Genomic DNA, 12,475 nt, shown 5'->3' on the forward strand with positions numbered 1-12,475 from the left:
TATCTCCTTACCCTAGACAAGGGAAGGAGAAAGTGCTCCATTGGGCTGCTTGGCAGAGGGGCAGAATGACCTCAGGTGCCTGTGGAGAGCAGGAAAGGTGCAGTCCCCTCGGACAGGCTTGCCATAGGGTCACTAACAGGGCCCTAGGGCATACCCTGTTTTACAAGGCTGCATTCCTGGGGAGTTAGGGTGGGGGGCCATTGGGCTAACAAAGGAGATTAAAGTTCTAGGACCTGGGGCTGGGAGCCTAGATCTGTTGGGAGTCACCAGGGCTTTGTGAAGGGCTTTAACATCTGAGGGACCTAGAAAGATCAATTTTGAATGTACTATTCCATTTAGTGAGAAGCCACCTGTGCCCTATCCATCTTGCAAAAGCAAAATTGTAATAGACAGTTCTAGATAGTGATTGACTGACCTTCAACCTCACGATATCCCTTCTCTCTACAGACTCCCCCCCCCCCCCCCAACTCCTGAGTTTGACCAAAATGGGACAGGGGCAATAGGTGATGCCCTAGTCTTGAGTGGGGTTGAAGGGTCTTAGTTCCAGGGTACCAGATTTAGTGGTCATGGAATTCCCATAGACTGGAAATCTACTGTTTTATCAATTGTACCATATAGAAGCCACACTCAAAGCTCCCTTTGCCCATCTACCTAGGAAGGTGTTTATACTGCCAATATATTTGCCGAGGTCCGGTTGTCCCGATTTCATGCTTAAATTTCACTAATTAATCAACAGGTACCTGAATGTGTGAGCAGTAAGGCCTATAGCTAAAACCTGAAGCCATTTGGCTGGGGTTCTGCCCAGGGAGTAGGACATATAGATCTAATATAGCAAATCTATTTCATTTAGAATATCAACCCCTTCTCTTGCAAATCTGCTGGAGATGCCAATGGGAACTTACTTTTTGGAATCAGGTATGTGTAAATTTCCTACCTCAGCCACTTGAAGAGCCAAACACGAAGGCCTCCATGCAGACTGATTCTATTGGCTCTGCAAAAGCAAGACCTGGAAGATCTACTTTGCCCAAGTCACTTCCAATGTTGAAAAATCATACCCCACACACTCTTCCACTCAATCTTGAAACTGCTATCCTGACTTCTCAGGTTGATGTTTGAACTTTCTTTGGTCATAAGGACCCTGTCTTGCTCTATCTATGCCTCAGTGGAAATTACCTTCTAGGGAGAAATAAGAAGATAAAAATTTAGAATTTCTAACCACTGGTTTCCAAAATTCCCTTACTCCTATTCTCAATTTCATGTCTTGTGGTTGGCTCTGAGCAATGAAATGAAACCTTTGGGTTGGAGGCAATACTTCCAAAGCTTCTCAGTTTCTGTTTGTGGCCTGTGTTCCATAAGCATTGACCTTTTTAAATTGTGCTGTCACTTCATCCATTCATTGCTTTCATTAAAGTTCTTAAGAATTGAGAGCATGTCTTTATTTGCTGATTGCTGATATAGGCTAATTGACTCATAGTTGTTTTATATTGGCAGTTCTACTTTTACAGGCTGGTTCACAAAAGGAATTTTGACCTGGTGCTCTCCACCCTCCCTAGTAGGCTCTTCTAATACCCATTGATCAGGAGTAATCTGCTCTCTGTTCCAACTGAGAACTGTCTCCATACAATTCAATCCACTAAACAATGTGATTATTCACTATGTGCTAGATAGGAATGCCCTTAACCAGGAAGCCATGATATGTCAATATTTCAACATGACCACGAACCACCAGGAAGCTGCAAGAAGGAAATGTTACCTTTAGCTCCCCAGGCCAATCAAGTTTCAGGGAGAGCTTTTTAAATTTATAAGTATTGCTCCTTCTAGCTTTGTTGTCTTTCAGGGAAAAACTAGTATAATCTTCATGATGGGGAACTCTGGTATATAGTGGTACTAATTACATATATTTGTGTCACAGCTTATTTAAATAGGTTGGCTAGATTTGGAAGTCCTATTGAGATCAAAGGATGGGGTTAGAAACCATAAAGGTATTAGTGACAGGAGAGATAGTATGTCAGTTTCTTATCATTTAAATAGGAGATTCCCTTTCTGATGATGTACTTGTCCTACACTTTTGAGTTACCTTATTATAAGCGGCTTATTATTGTTTTTACTATTATACAGGTAACTTTGATGTAATGTATAGAATGTGGCCCATGGAATCCTGTTCCTAACATGCACTAGTTACCTGACCCTGAATAAGTCACTTAAATCTCTTGATATCCTAGGCAACTCTCTCAAACTTGGTTATAGATAAAGTTCCCATCTAAACTGGTACAAGTTTCTGTAACAAAAATTCATACTCATACTGATGAAGTAACACTCCCCCAAACACTCCATTACATCTCCATGTTGTACATTTCTAGAGGGTAAGAACTATGTCATCCTGATTCCCTTCTCCCCCACAATGATACAGAAATATACATGTAGCATGTGTCCAATGCATTAAACTAAACAGGAGTTGTACAGGGGAATCAAGGATGGTTTTCCAGAATTGCCTAGAGATACACCTAGAAAGTAAATAAAAGGTTTGTAGCTAAGAAATAATGTGATCAACCTGATTCAGGGTAAGGGAAGTAATGCTTAAAAATATATTGCTATCTTTTATTTTTAATATCACCTTCATTTCCAAATTGTCTTTCCTCCCCTCCCCCCTCTAATCCCTTTCTCTAGTTGGATTCTTTGAAATGGAAAACAAAAGAAAAAGCAGTTTAGGGGAAAAAACCCTATCAGCCTAGTCTGACAGCATACCATACCTCTCTGGGAGGGGAGAGGAAACTCCTTTCAGGAGTCAAACTTTGATTATAATTACTGTAATTACATAGCATTTGGCTTTCTGGGGGCTTTTGGTTCTTTTTATTTAAGGTATTGTGGTCATCTACATAGTTTTTTTCTGGAGCTATTCTCTTTGAATGCTATTATCTTTCTACACTACTGTTCTTGTTTGTATCTTATCATCCAGTGACATTCCATTCCACTTCTTTATCACAGTCTACCCATATATCACTAATGGGCTTCTTGCTTTGTTTCTAGTTCTCTGCTCCAGCAGAAAAAGGATGGAGGGATTTTCAAAAGAATTTTTGTACTCAGCACTAGAATCCTCACTCCTCATTTTAAATAAAGATTAAAGAAGATGGGGATGTTTACCCTGAAGAAAGGACAGGCAAGAAGTGGTTGGATGCAAATTAATTGAGAAGTTAGCATGCCTCAGATACTAACAGATTATGCACGAAAACCCAAAGATCAAGAAACCAGGACAAGTCCTCTAGCACTAACTTAGCTGTGCAACTGAGAGAAAATCAGATCCTTTTGGGTTGTGTATCCTTTACAAAATGAGAGGTTTGGACTGGACCTCAGAGTTCCCTTCCAACTCCAACAATCTATGAATCAATACATTATAAGTGAAGTGCTAGAGAGCAAAGCACCTGTGAGCAGAAAGGAAATGCAAAGATCCCCTATCTGTTTTGTACTTCTTAATATACATGTGTTTATGCATAACTTATATTTATGTCTTATCCTGGTGAAAAAGAATTCTTTATTCTATTGTTTTTCCTGAGTTAACACTAACTTAAATACCTCACTAGATTGTGAAGACAGGATTAACTCTCCTTTGTCTACCTTTTGATTGAATCAACCCAAGATTGAACTAGGTAGAGGAGCTCACAAACCACTTAGTGAATTCACACCCTACTTAGTGCTAGGTGAGAAGCCAGCAAGATATTTGGAAGAGCTCCACCCTTTTTTAAAGCTCAATTAGTCAGAAACTTGTAAGAGTTCACACCCTCAGAAGAGAGCAATCAGGAAACTGTGAACCCCAGGGCAGTGCTAGACAATTTGGAAGCTGTGATTGGCCCCTGTGAAGAGGAGAGGAGAAAAGAAGCCTCAATAAAAAGGCACTGAATTTCTGAGGAAAGAAGTCAATTCTGAGAGGGAAATGAGCTTCAAGAAGGAGTTGGACTTCAAGAAGGAAGTCAGCTTAAGGAAGGTCAGTTCAAGGGAAATAGTTGGCCTTAGGAATCACCTTCAGTTCCAGTCATTGTCTTGACCTGCCTCTTGGAGGGAACTTGGGTGAGCTTTCTCTTTCTGTCTTCTAGAGAGTTTAATTCCCTTGAAGGTTAATAAGTCCTGGCTAAGCCAATCACTGGAACAATACTTAGTTAGATAGGTTAATGTCTTCTCTACTCTTTTGTATTTCTCTTGCTTTCACTCTTTCCACCTTTTTTGTAAATAAAAGCTATTAAAGGTCACTTCACCTTTGAGCAAGAATACTTTTGAATCATATATTTTAGTCAAACCCTTAATTTTAACCCTTACATCCTCTATTATCCTATAAATTCCATGAGGCAGAGGATTATAAACTTTAAATAGGCAGAAAAGATGCAGAAACACTTGGATTGTTCTTTGACCATTTGTATTTGAGTGACATATATTGGAACTTTTCAAACAGGCTTTACTTTTGCACTGTGAGAAAAGTCTGACATACAACTGAAAAATTTTATTGTTAAAAAACAAAGACACAGGGATCTTGTTTTATGAATAGCACATGGCAGGCTTTTATAAATGCTTGTTTAATTTCTTTACATGCATTTTTTAAACTCCCCAAGTGCCTGCTCAAGAGTTTTTGCACATGGTAGGCACTTAAATGTTTGCTAAATGGAACTGAACAAAACCTAGGGCTCTGTTATTAACTTTTTGTAATGCTCTTAGGAAATCAAACTTTTGGTTTCAATCTGTCTACCTGCAGAATAGAGGTAAAGACCAAATAGCTCTACTTGCCCTGAAGGAATACTGTAAAGATAAAAATGACAGCAATGTGCATGAATGAAAAAAACATTAATTGCTTACTAAGCACTGTGTTAAGAACTGGGGATGCAGAAATATGTAAAAATCTACAGTCCATCCCTCCATCCCTCAAGGATCTTACATTCTAATGGGGGAAACAGCACACGTAGAGTAGTAGTGGGTATGTAGGGGCACTTTGGTTAAGCAAGTTGCCAGGACATTGAGAGCAACCTACCCCATTTAAGAAAAATGGCAGAAATGACTTGCTCATTGTTCATGTTTCCATATCTGTGAGCTAGGTTGTAGAAGACATAGCAGGAAAATACAGAGTAAAGAATGGTTGGGTTTTATTGAAAGTGTGATAATGTATACAGAGTCTGACACACTGTGGCACAATTGAATGTAATAGACTTTTCTACTAGCTGCAATACAATGACCCAGGACAATCCAGAGGAACTTATGAGAAAGAACTATGGGAACAGAAATGCAGAAGAAAAATGTGATGGATCATGTAGTGTGATAGGAATATGATTAGGATTTTGATGTTGAAGGATTGCTCTACTGCAAATATGAATAACATGGAAATAGGTTTTGAACAACGATACATGGACAACCCAGTGGAACTACTTGTCAGCTTCGGGAGTGGGGAGGAAATAGGGGAGGTGAAAATCATGAATAATGTAACCATGGAAAAACACTCTAAATTAAAAAAGGAAAAAAAAATGAAGTGTGACAAAGTGGCAGTTACCAATCATTTTGCAGCAAAGTCACAGAAGTCCTGGTCTCTGGTATAGGTATTGACTATGAGAAATAAGAGGCTGGGAATAGGGTGGTTGGAGAGTTAGAAGAGTATGAATAGACTTGGAAAATTATAATACCTAAATACTATATATCGATGCATAAGAATTTAGTGAACTGATCAGGAAAGTAAGATGTTTAAAAAGCCATCACAGCAAATTTCCAATATCACTCACATTTTACAAGCATTTTAAAATATGAAAAGAACTTTCCTGTAAGGCAAGTGGTATTAGTATTATTACTTTTAGAAAACAAAAATTTTTTGGCCTTTTGGTTTTATATCACTTCTTTTTCCTAATACCTCTTTTCCAGAGATCTGGTCCTTATTAAAAAAAAAAAGTAAAAACAGATGAGCAAAACTAGCCAACATATCATACATATGACATTTCTTGCAATATTTAACATCTATTCCTTTGGGCCAGGACAAGCTTGCTCATTATAATTTGATAGTATCTGGTTGCAATTGTTCAGTTATTGCATTCATTCACTTTTGTAGCAATTGTGTACATTTCCCTGGTTCTGCCTACGATATCAGTTCTATAAATCTTCACATCCTTCTCAGTAGACACCATATCCACTTTTTAAAAAAATAACAGTAAATGTTTCATATACAGCATCTTATTGGGGGCATTACCTAATCAGTACAAAATTATTTTTTCATTGTTGATAATGCTATAATTCATTTTGGTGTACAAGGGTTCTTGTCAGTGACCTCCTTACAGGTATCTGTCTAGCAGTAGTATCTCTAGGTCAAGGAATATGGATATTTTATTTGCATAATTCCATATTACTTTCCAGAAGTTTGATCAATTCAGAGCTCCAATAAATAACTGCATTAATGTTTGTCTTTTCCAAATATTTCCAACATTGGCTATTCCTATTTTTTCTCATCTTTGCCAATTTGGGGGTTAGAAAGTGAAAACTCAAGTCATTTTGGTTTATATTTTATTACTAGTAATTTGCAGCACTTATATTTTTGTTAAAAGTTTACAATTGTTTTGAAAACTTCCTAGCTTTTGAATATTTATCCATTAGGGAATTACTTTCTTCTTTATTTGTTACTTATCAATCTTCAATCAGACTTTATCAGCAGTTTAAATATTTTTCTGTCAACTGCTTGTTTATTTTGTTTATGAAAGTTACTTATCTTTTGTAATTGCCTCAATCCCTTGTTTGGTTAACAATCCAGCCCCTGGGGGCTGCTGAGTGGTTCAGAGGTCTGAGAGGCAGGACTAAAGACAGGAGGTTCTATGTTCAAACACTACCTAGTTGCGTGACCTTGGACAAGTCACTTGACTCCCCATTACCTAGGCCTTACTTACAAGGCTCTTATGCCTTGAAACAATACAAGTGTTAATTCTAAGGTGGAAGGTATAGATTAAAAAAAGAATTCAGCCATAGATGCAAAGGTGAAAAGTATCTGATTTCTCTTAATTTTAAAAAAATATTATAATCTGTAATATTCAGGTTGTATCTATTTTGAATTTACTATGATATATGGTATAAGATGTTGATAAAACTATTAGTATAGTCTTAATTTATGCCAGATGCTTTCTATTTTATCCTTTAATTCTTATTAAATAAGAAGACTTACCTATGTAACTTAGGAAAGCAAGTATTACTGTATTAGTCTGAATACAATACAACCCTGAATATAGTGCAATCCCAAGTATTTTGAAGGGTAACTCAGAAAGAGGAAACATTTATTTTATTTTCTCCTTTTAAATTACAACTTTCTCTTAACTCACGAATAATGTTGGCACTTTATATCTGAAGTTTTTTCAAGGTCCTGAAAACAAGTTAAAGAAGTTTTAATGCCAACACTTTTATGAAATATGTATTACTTTGATAGATACTTGTGAGAAACTACCGTCCAATATTTAATCGCATTCTCCTTCCTCCTCTATTTCCTCATCTCCTGAAGAGGGAACATAGAACAGTTATTGCTGTCATCCTCTTCTTCCCACAAAACACCGTCTTCACTACCATCACACTATTTTTTTAGATTTTTTTAAATTAAAAAAATTTTTTTATATTATAAATATATTTATATATTTATATATATAAATAAAAATATAAATAAAAATATTATTTATATATTTTAAAAATCCAAACACAATGGACTCGGTGGAGATTTTTTTCCCAAGCAGTTTTGATCCAGTTCCCTAATAATACAGTGATGGATGGTTTATTTTTTCCTGATAGAATAAATTAATGGTTTCCAGCCAACATCCACTTGTTACTTCCTCAAATGATCTTTGAATAGCTTATTAATTACTACATCTAACACTTGTAATTGTGACATCATTGCTCCCAGAATAACACTAGGACCTTGCACATTTCAGCAATTCCCTTCACATTTTCAGTCAGGTGACCCTTGACCTCATGAAGTAAGAGAATTTCTCTCTGACAGTTAACATACCCAGCTGCCTAACCCAGACCACATTCAGCCAACCTAACACAAGTTTTTCATTCATCCATTCCTTGTCCTGAACACAAAAGATGATGCCTGAAGGTAACTTTTCCTTAGGTAAAGTTTTATGCCTTAAAATTACATAAGGAGTCAGTTTTCACTTGTCAGCTGTGACTATAAGCATCATGGTCATTCTAGTGTTCTCATTTCCAGTAGTAGATTTGGCTGACGTGTTCAGTATTAACAGTGACATTTGACATAATATCAAAACAAATAGGCATTTGATAGGCATTTCCCATCTGACTCAGGAGATAGCCATGCCACATAATATATAACTTATTACACAACTTATGGTTTCAAAGCTGGAAGTGCCTGAATATAGGGTGAAAGCAACTTTCAAAGGTACATATTGGGGGAAAAAATTCATGCTATATTCGGGCTGATATGGTATTATCACCTTTTGACAAATTAGTCAACTGAGATTCTAAGGAGTTAAATGGTTACATAGTTAAAAAGTGTCTCATAGAGGATTCAGACCTGAATCTCCTCACTTAATGCCCAACACTTAGAGAATTTCAGAGTTTGGAGGTGCCCCAGAGATTATCTATTCCAGTTCTGGCTAATCCCTAAAGTTTTTACCAGTTAATAGTTTTTTCATTATGTTACACTCACAATAATTCTGAGAAGTTTGTTAGAAGATAGGGCTATCTGGAGAAGTATTCTGAAATGTTCATAAAAAATTGAGATTTGTTACAAGGTGCCCCTCCCTCTTAAGGCTTTGGCAAATTTATAGGTGGTAAAGGGTACACTGCAGAGATAAAAGAATCCCATTCAGGAAAAGTGGATGAATTTGAACCTTGTAAAAGACCCCTAGTTAAGAATGTGAGGCTTTCAGAAGCTTATTTGCAAATTAAAAAAAAAAAAAAGAGGGGGGGGGCTAGACAGGCAGTGGAGGCAATAAACTCATCTCTAAGGTATAGTTTATCCCAGTATCTTTTCTCAAACCACTCATTTAAAGCAGACAGATAATCTTAGAATAAGAAACAAAACAAAATTGGGGAAATCTGAACCCAAGGCTTTTTGGAGACTAAAGTCTGATTATGATCTAGCATGTTGAGATGAAGATTTAAGAAACGTATTAGTTGATCACTATAAGTTAGGATGAGATCTAGCAGTAAGGGTATCTAGTCTTGAACCAGAAGACCTGTTTGAAGGCTAAAAATCTTTGACTCTTCTGCCCGAAACATGGCATGCCTCATGGCAAGTACAGGCCACAAATGGAACTGGGAAGGCTTCTGCCAATTCTAGGCTTAAGGATTCTGCTCTTCAGCAGAAGAGCTCCTGAGCACCAAGGATTTCAGGCAAGCTTGAAGTTAATAATACTTGAGATTACATCTGCCCTTCAGGAAGCAAACCTACTCTACTATAGGAAGACTAATACCCAATATTGAACTTCATGAGGACTTTCTTAAGAGACAAAAGGTCTTGAAGGCCCCAAAGTTACTAGGAGAGGTGAGAGTGCTACTTGCAAGAATGCCTTAGCTGTACTTTTAAGTTTGTGCCCTCTCTCCCCAGACACATGTGCAGTACAGACCACAGAAGGATTTTTTTTATTTACTGCTCTTGCTATACCATTTGAATTCATGCTCCTGCTAAGAGGTCATTAAGTAGACTGGCCAGGTTTTTTTTTAAGCCCTTACTTCTATCTCAGAACAAAGTATTGGTTCAAAGGCTTTTATAAAAGCAGTAAGGGCAAGACAATTGGGGTTAAGTGACTTGCCCACTGTCACACAGCTAGGATATGTCTGAATCTCAAACATCCTAATTCCAGCTTGGTTCTCTATCCACTGAGCGAACTAGCTGCCCCACAGCTAAATGCTAATGGGAAGCACAACACTGAATGTTTATGAGCACCCACAGGGTACTCCTAGAACTTTGAGAGTCCTTACTCTTCTGGGGACCCAACCCACAAAAGATCCCATATCCTGGAAGGATATCTCAGAAGGGGTATTACAGTACAATGATTCTTTTCTTTAAAAAAAAAAAATTTTTTTTTAATCCTTACCTTCTGTCTGAGTCAATACTGTGTACTGGCTCCAAGGCAGAAGAGTGGTAAGGGCTAGGCAATGGGGGTCAAGTGACTTGCCCAGGGTCACACAGCTAGGAAGTGTCTGAGGTCAAATTTGAACCCAGGACCTCCCGTCTCTAGACCTAGCTCTCAATGCACTGAGATGCCCCCATAAAGATTCTTAAAAAATATTTCATTGTATTTAGAAAAAACTAATAATGTAACTTGACTACTGGTTCTCAAATTTGTTTTTATTCATAGTACTCTGCCATGAGGATTCTTGAACACTACAGTAATGCTGGGAGATATAGTCCTCCAATTGCAAGAGTATGTTTCATACATTCTTGGGATATCTAGCAAGAATTCAATGTCTAAACATATCCTCTGAGAACAAATAATTTTCCAAAACTGTTCATAAAATTAGCTTCTTTATACCTTATAGATGTTATATATGTATCTATGACAAAAAAGAGGCTAGGCAGACCTTGGCAGATGTACACAAAATTACCAGTATTAGGCATTCAAATCTGGCCTCAGACATTTACTAGTGGTATGACCTTGGACAAGTCACTTAACCCCAATTGCCTAGCCCCTACTGCAAGAGAGACAGTAAGAGTTATTTAAAACAATTATTCAACTTTCCCACCTATAAAGATGAAGTAAACAGTGGAGCAAAGACAGAGCAAAGACTGAGCAAATTCAAACATTACTAAAGATAGAAAAAAAAAAGAATACAATCCTAGGATGTGTCTAAAAAACAAAACAAAAAACCAAACCTGATGTAAATGAAAATTCATGGCTGCTTGATGAAACTTGATTTCAAGATCTTCCCAAATAATGAAAAGACAACCCTTTGGAAATACAAGTAGTTTCCCTGGTGGGCTAATCAGCCAGAGAGTATCTTATGTGAAATTTCTCAGTAATATAACCAAATGAAAAAAAGAAAATTCTCATGCTGACATTACACAAAATATCTTTAAAGTAAAATAAAAAAATAGCCTGTCTCTTTCGTATCTCTGCCTTAAAAAAAGATCTTTATGAATGAAGTTTAGGGGAATAGTTTGAAAATCATGGTTCTTTCATGAAGAAATGATGCAGAATATATCTCCTAACAACTATGTCACTCAAGTTTTTTTAATTCAACTAACACTGTTATAATGCTCTAAATTTGGTGAGGGAGAGGGACTTTGATTTCTTTGTGTTAACATTGAAAAGATGGATTTTACTTTACTGAGGCAAATCACACTGTATGGACAAAGGATGTTCTATCTAAAAATTGTTTTTATGTTATGAAGGTAAAATCTGATTTTAATCATTAGAATCAGCTTGTCAATGAAACCAAGTATAAATATCAGGAAAGACAATCAAAAGGTAGAGATGTTACAGGGAGATTTAAGAGGTAAGGAGAAGAAAGCTGAAATGGATACTATAAAGTCTCAAAGGGTTATCATGGAAAAAGAAGAACCCTGTTACCAACTCCAGAAAGGGAATTAATTTGGTGGATTTGGAAGGGGAGCAGTGCCTTTGTTTTCATTTTGTTTGTGTATGAATGAGTTAGTTTTCTTTCGCTTTTCTTTTGACCTTATATCAATTGATGTTGCTGCTCCTTTCAAGTCAATTGCCCAAATTTGAGTACATAAAAGATGATCTCATGTAGATTGTCCCTAGTTGCAATACACTAGGGCTGGCAGTCTGTTCAAATCCTCCTGTGAATTAATTTCCCTTTCATCAGGTCTCCTTTTTGGAAATTAGCTCAGCAGCTATCACAGACACAGATCTCTTATGGCTCCTCTTTTGGACGCTTGGCTCCCAATACTCAAAAGGCCATTGTCTCTAGGTTATGTATCTTTGTGCTCATTTTTCTTCCATCATAATGAAGCATAACCTTTTCAGAGGCCTATATTTTTCTTCCAGCTATCTCCTTATTCTCTCTAGGTACCATCTTTCTTGGCTTTGCATCAGTTGTTATTCCCAAAACACTTCTTACTCTTTCTGACTTACTCTCTGACTATACTGTGAAAACTTTAGAAATGTAAAGGAATAATGTTATAGGATGAAGAAGGTTGGGAAGTCCTGGCCTGGAATTGCTTTCAGAAGATACTCATTACTCCAATGGGGCCAAGAGAGGGTAAAATGTTACAATATATCATCAGATTTGTAATACACAGGCATGAAAGTCATTCCAACAAGTCCAATGCCTTGACTTATCCACTATGTTATGCTCTTCATCTAGAAGTATCACATATAGTGGATTGGTGAATAATACTGGGAAATATAGCCCAAACATAAAATACTCTTGAAAGGCTGCTGGATAGGGAGAAAAACAGGTTTTTTCCCCCTAAATCTTGCCTACAAAGACCCACTTGCCTTGCTTAAGAAAAAAAACAAAAACAAAAACAAAACAAACCTGAAGTCTCTTC

This window comes from Monodelphis domestica, chromosome 7 (genome assembly GCF_027887165.1).
Source record: "Monodelphis domestica isolate mMonDom1 chromosome 7, mMonDom1.pri, whole genome shotgun sequence".
NCBI lineage: Eukaryota > Metazoa > Chordata > Mammalia > Didelphimorphia > Didelphidae > Monodelphis > Monodelphis domestica.